General features: G+C 51.0%; 1 protein-coding gene and 1 long non-coding RNA gene across 3 annotated transcripts in view; one reads left to right on the forward strand and one right to left on the reverse strand.

Annotated features, from left to right (window-relative positions):
- LOC137542444 (uncharacterized) overlaps positions 1–13,521 on the reverse strand; it is a 268,779-nt gene that overhangs the window by 104,080 nt on the left and 151,178 nt on the right. For both annotated transcript variants that reach the window (XR_011025431.1, XR_011025430.1), the window contains one exon: positions 3,883–4,258. This is a non-coding gene — a long non-coding RNA (uncharacterized lncRNA). The remainder of the gene's footprint in view (positions 1–3,882; positions 4,259–13,521) is intronic.
- The window catches only part of HNF4A (hepatocyte nuclear factor 4 alpha), a 213,938-nt gene that overhangs the window by 70,585 nt on the left and 129,832 nt on the right, over positions 1–13,521 (forward strand). The gene's annotated exons all lie outside the window — the stretch shown is intronic.

A 13,521-nucleotide genomic window follows, 5' to 3' on the forward strand; every position in this document is an offset into this window, starting at 1 on the left:
TAGTGACGGCCGTGCTGGACTGGTGCGCACCATGGCGAGAGTGCAGGTTTTGGTGGCTTTACAGCCCATATGGTCGCCTGGCTGATGTAGCTGAATGACAGAACAGTGACTGTCCAGCTGATCACTAAACAGAACAGGTATACAGTGGCGGGTTCACAGAACAGGTATGCAGTGGCAGGTTCACTGAACACAACAGGTATGCAGTGGCGGGTTCACTGAACAGGTATACAGTGGCGGGTCCACTGAACAGAACAGGTATGCAGTGGCGGGTTCACTGAACAGGTATACAGTGGCGGGTCCACTGAACAGAACAGGTATGCAGTGGCGGGTTCACTAAACAGAACAGGTATACAGTGGCGGGTCCACTGAACAGAACAGGTATGCAGTGGCGGGTTCACTAAACAGAACAGGTATACAGTGGCAGGTCCACTGAACAGAACAGGTATGCAGTGGCGGGTTCACTAAACAGAGCAGGTATACAGTGGCGGGTCCACTGAACAGAACAGGTATGCAGTGGCGGGTTCACTAAACAGGTATACAGTGGCGGGTCCACTGAACAGAACAGGTATGCAGTGGCGGGTTCACTAAACAGAACAGGTATACAGTGGCGGGTTCACTAAACAGAACAGGTATACAGTGGCGGGTTCACAGAACAGGTATGCAGTGGCAGGTTCACTGAACACAACAGGTATGCAGTGGCGGGTTCACTGAACAGGTATACAGTGGCGGGTCCACTGAACAGAACAGGTATGCAGTGGCGGGTTCACTGAACAGGTATACAGTGGCGGGTCCACTGAACAGAACAGGTATGCAGTGGCGGGTTCACTGAACAGGTATGCAGTGGTGGGTTCACAGAACAGGTATGCAGTGGTGGGTTCACAGCACAGGTATGCAGTGGTGGGTTCACAGCACAGGTATGCAGTGGTGGGTTCAATGAACAGGTATACAGTGGCGGGTCCACTGAACAGAACAGATATGCAGTGGCAGGTTCACTGAACAGGTATGCAGTGGTGGGTTCACAGCACAGGTATGCAGTGGTGGGTTCACAGAACAGGTATGCAGTGGTGGGTTCACAGCACAGGTATGCAGTGGTGGGTTCAATGAACAGGTATACAGTGGCGGGTCCACTGAACAGAACAGGTATGCAGTGGCAGGTTCACTGAACAGGTATGCAGTGGCGGGTTCACAGCACAGGTATGCAGTGGTGGGTTCACAGAACAGGTATGCAGTGGTGGGTTCACAGCACAGGTATGCAGTGGTGGGTTCAATGAACAGGTATACAGTGGCGGGTCCACTGAACAGAACAGGTATGCAGTGGCAGGTTCACTGAACAGGTATGCAGTGGTGGGTTCACAGCACAGGTATGCAGTGGTGGGTTCACTGAACAGGTATGCAGTGGTGGGTTCACAGCACAGGTATGCAGTGGTGGGTTCACAGCACAGGTATGCAGTGGTGGGTTCACAACACAGGTATGCAGTGGTGGGTTCACAGCACAGGTATGCAGCCAGACAGGAACAAGTTAAGCCTAACTAATCTTTCCCTGAGAGACAGTCTGCAGCAGCTCGCCCTACTCTCACTAACGCAGGCAGCACACGAGTGACCGTTATGGCCGCCGCTGCCTGCCTTATATAAGGGGGGGTGGGGCTCCAGGGGCTAGTGTAGCCTAATTGGCTACACTGGGCCTGCTGACTGTGATGTAGAGGGTCAAAGTTGACCCTCCATGTGCATTATGGGGCGAACCGAACTTCCGCAAAGGTTCGCCTGCGGGACGCGAACGCGAACCACTGAAGTTCGCATGGAACCGTTCGCAGGCGAACCGTTCGGCCCAACTCTAATTGTAACCGCTTCCTGACACCTAACCCTCACCTCCCCCCCCAACTGTAACCCCTCCCTGACACCTAACCCTCACCTCGCCCGCCAACTGTAACCCCTCCTGACTCCTAACCCTCACCTGCCTGGGGATGCTGCAATGCTGGCCACACACACTCACTGGGAGGTTGTACTGTGCGGCTGCTGCCTGGAGGACGCTGCAATGCTGGCCACACACACACTCATTGGGAGGTTGTACTGTGCATTTCCTGCCTGGGGGATGCTGCAATGCTGGCCGCACACACTCATTGGGAGGTTGTACTGTGCATCTCCTGTCTGAGGGATGCTGCAATGCTGGCCACACACACACTCATTGGTGGGTTGTACTGTGCATCTCCTGCCTGGGGGACGCTGCAATGCTGGCCACACACACACTCATTGGGAGTTTGTACTGTGCATCTCCTGCCTGGGAGACGCTGCAATGCTGACCTCACACACACTCACTGGGAGGTTGTACTGTGCATCTGCTGCCTGGGGGACGCTGAAATGCTGGCCAGACACACATTCATTGGGAGGTTGTTCTGTGCATCTCCTGCCTGGGGGACGCTGCAATGCTGGCCACACACACTCTCATTGGAAGGTTGTACTGTACATCTGCTGCCTGGGGGACGCTGAAATGCTGGCCACACACACACTCATTGGGAGGTTGTACTGTGCGTCTGCTGCCTGGGGGACACTGCAATGCTGGCCACACACACACTCATTGGGAGGTTGTACCGTGCATCTCCTGCCTGGGGATGCTGCAATGCTGGCCACACACACACTCATTGGGAGGATGTACCGTGCATCTGCTGCCTGTGGGGTGCTGCAATGCTGGCCACACACACACTCATTGGGAGGTTGTACCGTGCATCTCCTGCCTGGGGGATGCTGCAATGCTGGCCACACACATACTCATTGGGAGGTTGTACCGTGCATCTCCTGCCTGGGGGATGCTGCAATGCTGGCCACACACATACTCATTGGGAGGTTGTACCGTGCATCTCCTGCCTGGGGATGCTGCAATGCTGGCCACACACACACTCATTGGGAGGTTGTACCGTGCATCTCCTGCCTGGGGGATGCTGCAATGCTGGCCACACACATACTCATTGGGAGGTTGTACCATGCCTCTGCTGCCTAGGGGCTAGGGGACGCTGCAATGCTGGCCACACACACACACTCATTGGGAGGTTGTACTGTGCGTCTGCTGCCTGTGGGACTCTGCAATGCTGGCCCCAAACACACTCATTGAGAGGTTGTACTGTGCGTCTGCTGCCTAGGGGACGCTGCAATGCCGGCCACACACACTCATTTTTCTCTTCTATTTCTGAATGTGGAACCTGCTGCCCATCTATTACACCAACATATCTGCTTCATTTACTTTTTATCGATTTTGTGCAGTTTATATTTTGTCAGCCTGATTGAATAGATTGGAAATCTCCATGCAAATGGGGAGGGGCAGGGTTATTGGGTAGTCGCTGGCGCATAGCATTACATGCATCCAGCATGATAGCCTTCCAGCGATGCCAGGTTGTTTTAGTAGATTTCATTTGCCATGTATGGTAGGAATCCATCACAGGATTCCAATCGGATAGATGTCGATGAGTTTGGCATATCTGGCTGTCATTGGCCCGTGTATGGCCAGCCTCAGACTGAAAAATTCCAGATGTTATGGTGGACAATCCTGGATTACATAAAGTCCGTGGATAGTTCTACCCTTGGAAATATTAGCACTAAAACATTAAACATTCATTAGAAGTGTGGCATTCTGGGTAAGAAAGAGATCTCTTATTAAGTTAGAAATTGGACTGATCGTTTCTTGATCACCCCCAAAGCGTGTCAGATATTATTGTGTGCAGATTGTCTATCACCACACACACTGACAATCCGAAGCAGAAGCAGATTTTGGGAACTGAGCTCCAGTCCTGGGTTCATTTTGTAATATTGCCATTCTGATCCCAACATTGGGCTCATGTCCATCATAAGTAAAAAGCTCAAGCATCCAAGCCATGGTTTCAGGAGGACACTTACCTGCTTGCCTTCCTGTTCCCACCATGGTAATCGCCTCAGGGGTGCTGGGCACGGAGCCTGTGCTGGAACCAGGTAGACCGATGCTTCTCTGACACATGCCACCACCAAACTAAGAAGAGTACAAACTTCAAAAAAGAATAAATAGCTGGTTAGTTGGAATGGAGTTTGGTCAGTGGTCGGAGATCCATATTCTCCAGCGTACAGGACTTTGTCCACAAACTGGAATTTGTCATTGGGACAATAGAGAGAGTTGTCTGGCTTTAAGAAACAGCTGATCTCTACAAATCACTCTTTTTTCCTCTAGGACTTTTGATCTCTATCAGACACCTCGGTAGCTGAACCGATGAAAACATTGTGGTATAATTCCTGGCAGGACCTGCAGGAGAATCACACCATGCAATTACTAGAAGGTCCACCAGACAAGGCCCATTATAATCTTATTGTATACAGAGTCCTCCAGCAGAACACAAAGAAAAACCAACTCCACCTAAAACAGTAATTGATAGTATACAGCAAAGTGACCGGGGAGGCAGGGGGGGAGGAGTTGGGAGATCTTGATACTCACCTCAGCAGTTGGAAGCCTATGGACAGTCTAGAGGCTTCCCAGATCCTCCTGGAGCCCCCCAATCCACCACTGGGACCCTCTTCTTCTTCGTGGCTGTGCTTCTATCTGAGTACACCTGCTTCTTTACCCCATTTGCATAGGTATGGTCTACACATGCCCAGAAGAACAAAAGCTGCTTGTGCATGGTGGGAAAAGTCATGCCCAAGCAGCTTCCTTCTACTGGGCATGCTCAGACCATACTCACGCATGCCCAGTATCCGGTCCGGATTTACCTCACAGGAGCCTATAGGCACAGATGTCCTGGCTCCCTAGACTTCGCCCTATAGGAACCTAGAAACACCCACCAAACCGCACCACAAGTTTGCTGGCTGTCCCAGCTGTCACTCCTCCCTTACTTCCCTTCCCTGTCATAGGTAGCTACAGTTATCCCTTAGCATTAGGTAGCCAGAGGTACACTCAGTGTTAAGTAACTAGAGGTGGCCCTGACTGAAGGGAGATTTTGACGGTGGAATATAAACGCGGAGGCATTTAAGACTCTGCATAGTGAAGGAGGGAGGTGATCCGGTAGGGAGTGAGCCGCCTTTCCCTCATCAGGCGCCTGTAGGCATGTGCCTGCAGTGCCTTATAATGAATCCGGCCCTGCCCAGTATGTCTACAAGGCGGAGCTCAGCCACAAAGGGATCTTTCACCAGCTGTTTATGAATATGTTCAGAGGGTCCCAGTGCTGGATTGGTGGGCTCAAGGAAGATTGGGGAAGCCTTTGGATTAGCTGTGGACAGGGCTTTCTCTCCACTCGGGTATCTGTTTTTGTACTTCTATTGCGCTTTAGGGACGCTTTAAAGGATACCTGAAGAAATGCCCCTTTTTTATCTCTTTCTTGCTCTCAGAAGCCATTTTCTGCTAGGAAAGTGTTTTATAGTTGGAATTTTTTATCAGTGAGGGTCACACTGTAGTCACTTCCTGTCTGAGTCAGGACTGAGTCAGCCACTTAAATACCTGATATTTAACTATTTCAGACAGAGAAATAAAAAAGGAACACAGCATAGTTATTTGTGTGATAGGCACTGTACATACACATGTCTATCTCATCATGTCACATGTCACTTCGGGTATCCTTTAAATACGATCAGAGTTTTTGGTTGGACTTTTCCCAGAATGCAGTAATAAAGGTGTCCCATATGATGCCGCATTTGTACCCTGATTGGGTGTGTTATGTGGGGAGGAGGTGAATGAAGCAGAGATGTACACTGTGTAACCTTGAACCTGCTCTGGGTTAGACCATCCTTCATGCTACAGTAAATACTCATCTATCTGATTGCATCATGTTGTGGGTTTTCATCAGTATTACTGAACTTCTTTTTTGTGATATTTACTTTTGTCTTTCCTTGTGTTTTACAATAAATATGACCATAGGGAGCAGCCACGTCACTCAGATGGCAAAGCATGCTTGGATTTCTCATGAGAACCTCTGCACAGCCTGCAGTCACTCTCTGTGATGATGGCAGAACCAGGAGGAATCTGATTGGTCAGGAGGGGGAGGGATGTCTCATAGGAATGCTCTGTGATGATGGCAGAAACCAGGAGGCGTCTGATTGGTCAGGAGAGAGGGGGGCAGGGTGTCTCAGTGCTGCACCTTGTGCAGCATCTGCTGGCTGCAAGTGGTAAATATAAAATATTCACATGTACCAGAAATGATCAAGTCATTGCTTTCACTTCCTGCGTCAGCTAACATTGTGATCGACTCTTTATTAGGATTGAAAAACAATATAAAATGCCATTATAGTAGTACACAACGAGGTCATAGAAACACTAAATTATCTTCAATCTTTTGTGAGAACGAAATGTGTCCTCGCCTATATACCGAGTCTCAAGTTCGGCAGACTTATTTTATACATTTTAACGCCAACCTGGGACAGAAAATGAGAGAAAGTCACGTACTTACCCCAGATCCCCCAGAGGTTTCCCACGTACTCCTCCCGACCAACAATCCAGCGCTGGGACTATCGCGATGTTCCTCAACCATGATCACACCCATTAGCAAAAAAAGTCGAGACCAAGAGGCTGCGTGATACTGCGCGGGCACCAGGTGTCCTGCACACTGCGGACGCTCATTTTTGGACGCTTCCAGATAGCTCAGCGCTGGATCACATGTATAAAATACAATGTTTATGCAAAATTCGTTATATACGAAAGTGTTCCATCGATTGTCACCCCCCAAACATTGGGTTGAGTTCATACATTCATTTTGCACCTGACCATTCCGCAATGATGCATAATTACCCAAAAATGCTACGTTTCATTCAGTGGGAACAAAGCCAAAAATGTTTTTGGGCAATTAATGTGCATTCCTGAAAAACCAAGGTTTAGGGCCCTTTTACACTTGGTATGCGTTAGTGTGCGTTGGTACGCGTTTTTTCCATAGCAGTGCATTGGGAAGAAGATTTCAGTTAAAACGCGTTAAGTGTGAAAGGTGCCATAGGAAAACATGGGGCTTACTTTGAAAATCAGCTTTCTTTCCGTTTTAACTGAGAGCAACTGATTAAATGTAAAAGGACCCTTACCTTAAAATCGAATTTGGTCTCCAGTTTCATAGGGGGACCACAATAGAATGTGAGAGATCTATTGGGCCAAAAGGGATTCTTTCCTTTCAGATATTGTAAGGGAGGCTGGGGCAGTTAGAGGCTGCCAATTTACATCTAGGAGCACCGGCAGGACATGAGTTGGACCAATGTATCACCTGTAGAACACAAATGGGCTTGATTCACAAAGCCGTGCAAAATGTTTAGCACGGGTGTGCTAAACAGTTTGCATGTGAAGTGCCGTTCGCGGACTTTTGCGCGCGCAAAGTGCCGCGTTATTCACACGAATCGTGGGGATTGAGAAATATAGAAAGAAATGGAGAGGGGCCAGTCTAGTACGCCGAGCCGGGACAAGGCTGAGCACCTAAGGCTGAGACCCCAAAGTGTGCCCTCCCATCCCTCCCACTCCAGCCATCAAACACTTTTTGCTATTAGACTAAGAGGCGCCCCGGGGCCCCAACACCTTAATCTCTAGTTATCTGGCTTGCAGTCACTGCCATGTATCCCCTTTTTTTATGTCTCTCTGTATCAAACACAATAGGGGAATGATAGCTGAATGAGCTGTGTGCCCCTTCCTTCACTGCGCTCTGAGGCTGGACCCTCTCTTGCCTCTACCTCGGCCTGGCCCTGTGCCCCCTCCTACACTGCTCCCTGAGGCCGGAGCCTCTCTGCCTCTGCCTGGTTTACAGTATTATGGTGTGTGATGTTATTGGGAGGGAGGCGGGTGATGGGAATGATAGCTGAGTGAGTTGTGTCCCCCCTCCTACACTGCACCCTGAGGCTGGAGCCTCTCTTGCCTCTGCCTTGGTCTGGCCCTGGGGGAATGATAGCTCAGTGAGTTGTGCGCCCCCCCGCCTACACTGTGCCCTGAGGCTGGAGCCTCTCTCGCCTTGGCCCCGCCCTTGGCCCCCTGCTACACTGCGTCCTGAGGCTGGATCCTCTCTGCCTCTGCCTGTCCCTATACAGTATTATGGTGTGTGATGTTAGGAGGGTGATGGGAATGATAGCTGAGTGAGTTGTGTCCCCTCCTACACTGCACCCTGAGGCTGGAGCCTCTCTCTGCCTCGGCCCAGTCCTGCTAGTATGTGATAAATCTCAGATAGGAGGGTAGGTGGAAACTATGACTCTGCATGGTTTTAATATCGCATTTCATTTAAACTGCTTTATAGCTAAGGATGGATAGATCAATTGAGCAGTGAAGCACCTTGGTTAGGAGGGGCTGATGGGATGGGGAATTTTGGTTTTAGGGAGTAGAAAACTGGAAAAAAAGGTGGGAGGGTGGTTGGGGAACACGAACACAGTAGTATTAATCTGTAAACATTACATATGAATTGTAACTGCTGCCTGTTACTTTTGATATATTAATCAGGTTATGGGCTTGAGGGATTAGAAGAGGTACATAATGGGGATCACATAATTGTGGCACTTTAAGGCATCAATATATTGACGTGACACAATTATGGTGGAACATGCATCTAAAATCAGCAAGAATGTAACTGCATATATTTGAGCCAATTTGGCCATATAGGATTGTAGTGAGAGGATGAATGATGAAATGATGAAGAGGGTTACAGGACAGGAGGGGGTGAGCATATTGAGCCTGCATTTATTAGTGCGCAAAATGAAATCATAGGGTAATGCATATTGAATGAGATTTGCAATGCATTAGGAGTTTAATTTCTATTTTATTTTATTTTTGCATAGATATATAATACAATAATGGATATTAAGTCCTATTTTATTTGTTTTTAAGTTGCATAGAATTGTATGCTAGAGTTGAAATCTATTGTAGAAAACTGCTGACCGTCCAGAGTGACGTTTAGAAGTGTAGGCGGGACTAAGCGTGCAAGAAGCATTATTTGAACCAGTCAGAATACTGGCTCCGTAGCCCCTGATGAGTCCGGAAGTGACGATGAAAGGGCGCTCTGCCAGGGTGGAGCCAGCCGGTCTGACGTCAGCAGGCCTACCGATCAGGAGGGGACACGCTATATGGATATCGGAGAGAAACCACCGCCGTACCAGGATTACAGTGAGCTAGCGGGACGCCGGAAACTGGATGGGCAGCAGGGCAGAATGATATGTGATGTGCTTGATGAAAACCAATTCTTGCGTTCAGTTGGAAGCTAACTTTTTAATAGTGCTGCACAATGTCATTTTTTTTTTGCTTGTTATGGATTAAAACGTAATTTTGACACATTGAAGAGTGTGATCCGCTGGGTTCGTTCATATACAGCAGTGAGGAATCTCAGTAAGCACTTGATCCACCTGCGAGCTGAGGTGGTTTGGATCTGGTGAGCTGCTGGTGGAAGGGGGTGCAGTGAACCCACATAGTGATGAGCACGGTGTGATTCACATACACTGGGAGATGCATGCCTGATGTGCAATAAAAAAAGTTTGCATGCCTATGCAGTATCACGCTATGAGAGATTGCTTTTATTCACTGTAGGACTTTGAGGAGAGCGCAGCGGGCATGCATTTGAAAAAGTCTCGAGATAATTTAGGTGCAACATTAAATAACGATATTACTAGCAATATCGGTAAATAACGATTTGAGCGCAAATTGTAATTGTTAAATTACAAAAACGATAATAAAAACGGTAAATAACAATTTAATTGCGGTATTACATTTTATCAGTAAATTTACTGATAATGTTGAACCTAACTATAACCTTGCCTCTCCCTACTCTCACACAGAAACCTCCCCTGGTGGTGCCTAACCCTAAAACCCCTCTGGTGATGCCTAACCCTGAAACCCCCCTTGTGGTGCCTAATCCTAGAACCCTCCTGGTGGTGCCTAACCCTAAGACCCCCTTGGTGGTGCCTAACCCTAAAACCCCCTGGTAGTGCCAAACCCTAGGACCCCCCTGGTATTGCCTAACCCTAGGACCCCCCTGGTGGTGCGTAGCCCTAAGACCCGCTGGTGGTTCCTAACCCTAAGACCCCCCCTGGTAGTTCCTAACCCTAAGATCCTCCTTGTGTCTAACTCTAGGACCCCCCTGGTAGTGCCAACCCTAGGACCTCCCTCCCTGGTGCTGCCTAGCCCTAAGACTCCCCTGGTGGTGCCTAACCTTGAAACATCCCGATCCCCACTAACAATACGATAAATTTCAATTCAATTGCAGCCACCTGCTAAATAGCGTAACGGCTTTCTATATTACGATAAATAACAATTGCGCCCACATAAATCGATAAATATTTTTTGGCTGCGACTTTTTCAACTGCTCCTCGCAGTGGGACTGTCGTATTGAATTGTATCACAACTGGAACTACCTGCAGCGGACTCAGTTTGGATTGCTTATACTGCCTGTGAGACATTGTGTGATTGGCACGGACATTCTCATTGTAACAGTTATTATGGTTATGTGCAAAATGAATAGGAATGTGCCTGAAATTTTGCATTAGGACTTTGAATGGTCATTGTGAATGTCGAAGGAAAATTAAGATTGGCAACTTTACTTCCTGACATAGGGGAGGGGTCTCGGGATTAGAGCCACAACCCTAATTGGATGAGAATAGTTGGTCACATGACCAGCATTTTGGATTGAAATGAATAATTGGAGTTGCCCTGTGTAGCAGGAAGGGTAGTTACATTACATCAGGCAGACAATTCCCGGAAGGTGGAGGAGATCGGCGTGGGGGTGCCTCAATGTTTGGGGGTGACAGTAATCGATGGGCTGTTCTCCTTCACACATAACCCCTATAATTGGATGACACATGGAAAGGGACGTCATGTGACAGAATTCCTCTGATCTCATTATAAAGATAAATTATCAGCTCCAAGCAGCTTAAATATTACCCAGAATGAGTGAGCAAATAATACTGCTGAGATAGCTTCCCAATCTCTTATCAATGGCTGCGTCGCTATGGTTGCAGTCATCTGATCCACAGATGATCTATCACTGTGATTCCAGCGTCGCCATGGTTACAGCTATCTGATTCACATATAATCTATTGCGATCCCACAATCCTCATTCTGAACTCTTCCTGGGGGGGGGGGGGGGGGGGGAGGGGGAAGGGGGGATACAGGAAATAAGCTTCTAGGAGCCCTTCATAAAAATCTAAACTAGATCCTCTGTTCAGACAAGAAATATCAGGAGCGATAGAGACCATTGTGTAGGGGGGAATGGTGGTGGCCATTGTGCAGGGTGGAGTGGTGGTGGCCGTTGTGAAAGGGGGGGGGGGGAGGTGGTGGCCATTGTGCAGGGGAGGAGTGGTGGTGGCCATTGTGCAGGGGGGGGAGTGGTGGTGGCCATTGTGCAGAGATGGAGTGGTGGTGGCCGTTGTGCAGGGGAGGAGTGGTGGTGGCCATTGTGCAGGGGGGGGAGTGGTGGTGGCCATTGTGCACGGTGGAGTGGTGGTGGCCATTGTGCAGGGTGGAATGGTGGTGGCTATTGTGCAGGGGGGGTGGCGGTGGCCATTGTGCAGGGTGGAATGGTGGTGGCTATTGTGCAGGGGGGGGTGGCGGTGGCCATTGTGCAGGGGTGGAGTGTTGGTAACAATTGTGCAGGGGAGTAGTGGCGGTGGCCATTGTGCAGGGTGGAGTGGTGGTGGCCATTGTGAAAGGGGGGGGGGAGTGGTGGTGGCCATTGTGCAGGGGAGGAGTGGTGGTGGCCATTGTGCAGGGGGGGGGGGGGGAGTGGTGGTGGCCATTGTGCAGGGTGGAGTGGTGGTGGCCGTTGTGCAGGGGAGGAGTGGTGGTGGCCATTGTGCAGGGGGGGGAGTGGTGGTGGCCATTGTGCAGAGATGGAGTGGTGGTGGCCATTGTGCGGGGGGGAGTGGTGGTGGCCATTGTGCAGGGTGGAGTGGTGGTGGCCATTGTGCAGGGTGGAATGGTGGTGGCTATTGTGCAGGGGGGGGGGGGGGTAAGGATTGGTGGTGGCCATTGTGCAGGGGTGGAGTGGTGGTGGCCATTGTGCAGGGGAGGAGTGGTGGTGGACATTGTGTAGGGGAGGAGTGGTGGTGGCCATTGTGCAGGATCGGAGTGGTGGTGGCCATTGTGCAGGGGAGGAGTGGCGGTGGCCATTGTCCAGGGGATAAGTGGTGGTGGCCATTGTGCAGGGGAGGAGTGGTGGTGGCCATTGTGCAGGGGAGGAGTGGTGGTGGCCATTGTGCAGGGGAGGAGTGGCGGTGGCCATTGTGCAGGGGAGGAGTGGTGGTGGCCATTGTGCAGGGGAGGAGTGGCGGTGGTCATTGTGCAGGGGGAGTGGTAATGGCCATTGTGCAGGGGTGGAGTGTTGGTAACAATTGTGCAGGGGAGGAGTGGTGGTGGCCATTGTGCAGGGGGAGTGGTGGTGATCATTGTGCAGGGGCGGAGTGGTGGTGGCCATTGTGAGGGGGTGGGGTGGTGGTGGCCATTGAGCAGGGATGGAGTGGTGGTGGCCGTTGTGCAGGGAGGGGGTGGGGTGCTGGTGGCCATTGAGCAGGGATAGAGTGGTGGTAGCCATTGTGCAGGGAAGGAATGGCTGTGGCTATTGTGCAGGGAAGGAGTTGTGGCCATTGTGCAGGGGAGAAGTGGTGGTGGCCATTGTGCAGGGGGGGGAATGGTGGTGGCCATTGTGCAGGGGTGGCATGGTGGTGGTGGCCATTGTGCAGGGGGGTCGGAGTGGTGGTGGCCATTGTGCAGGGGAGGAGTGGTGGTGGCCATTGTGCAGGGGCGGAGTGGTGGTGGTGGCCATTGTGCAGGGGCGGAGAGTGGCCATTGTGCAGGGATGAAGTGGTGGTGGCCATTGTGCAGGGGGGGAATGGTGGTGGCCATTGTGCAGGGGCGGCATGGTGGTGGTGGCCATTGTGCAGGGGTGGAGTGGTGGTGGTGGCCATTGTGCAGGGGTGGCATGGTGGTGGTGGCCATTGTGCAGGGGAGGAGTGGTGGTGGCCATTGTGCAGGGGCGGAGTGGTGGTGGTGGCCATTGTGCAGGGGCGGAGAGTTGGCCATTGTGCAGGGATGAAGTGGTGGTGGCCATTGTGCAGGGGAGGAGTGGTGGTGGCCATTGTGCAGGGGGAGTGGTGGTGGCCATTGTGCAGGGGTAGTGATGGTGGCCATTGTGCAGGGGGAGTGGTGGTGGTAGTTGTGTAGGGGCAGAGTGGTGGTGGTAGTTGTGCAGGGGCAGAGTGGTGGTGGTAGTTGTGCAGGGGCAGAGTGGTGGTGGTAGTTGTGTAGTGGCAGAGTGGTGGTGGTAGTTGTGCGGGGGCAGGAGTGGTGGTGGCCGTTGTGCGGGGATGGATTGGTGGTGGATGTTGTGCAAGGGTGGAGTGGTGGTGGCCATTGTGCAGGGGTGGAGTGGTGGTGGACATTGTGGAGGGGAGGAGTGGCGGTGACCATTGTGCAGGGGGAGTGGTGGTGATCATTGTGCAGGGGTGGAGTGGTGGTGGTAGCCATTGTGAGGGGGTGGGGTGCTGGTGACCATTGAGCAGGGATGGAGTGTTGGTGGCCATTGTGCAGTCTGGAGTGGCGGTGGCTATTGTGCAGGGAAGGAGTTGGTGGCCATTGTGCAGGGG

This window comes from Hyperolius riggenbachi, chromosome 12 (genome assembly GCF_040937935.1).
Source record: "Hyperolius riggenbachi isolate aHypRig1 chromosome 12, aHypRig1.pri, whole genome shotgun sequence".
Classification (NCBI taxonomy): Eukaryota; Metazoa; Chordata; class Amphibia; order Anura; family Hyperoliidae; genus Hyperolius; species Hyperolius riggenbachi.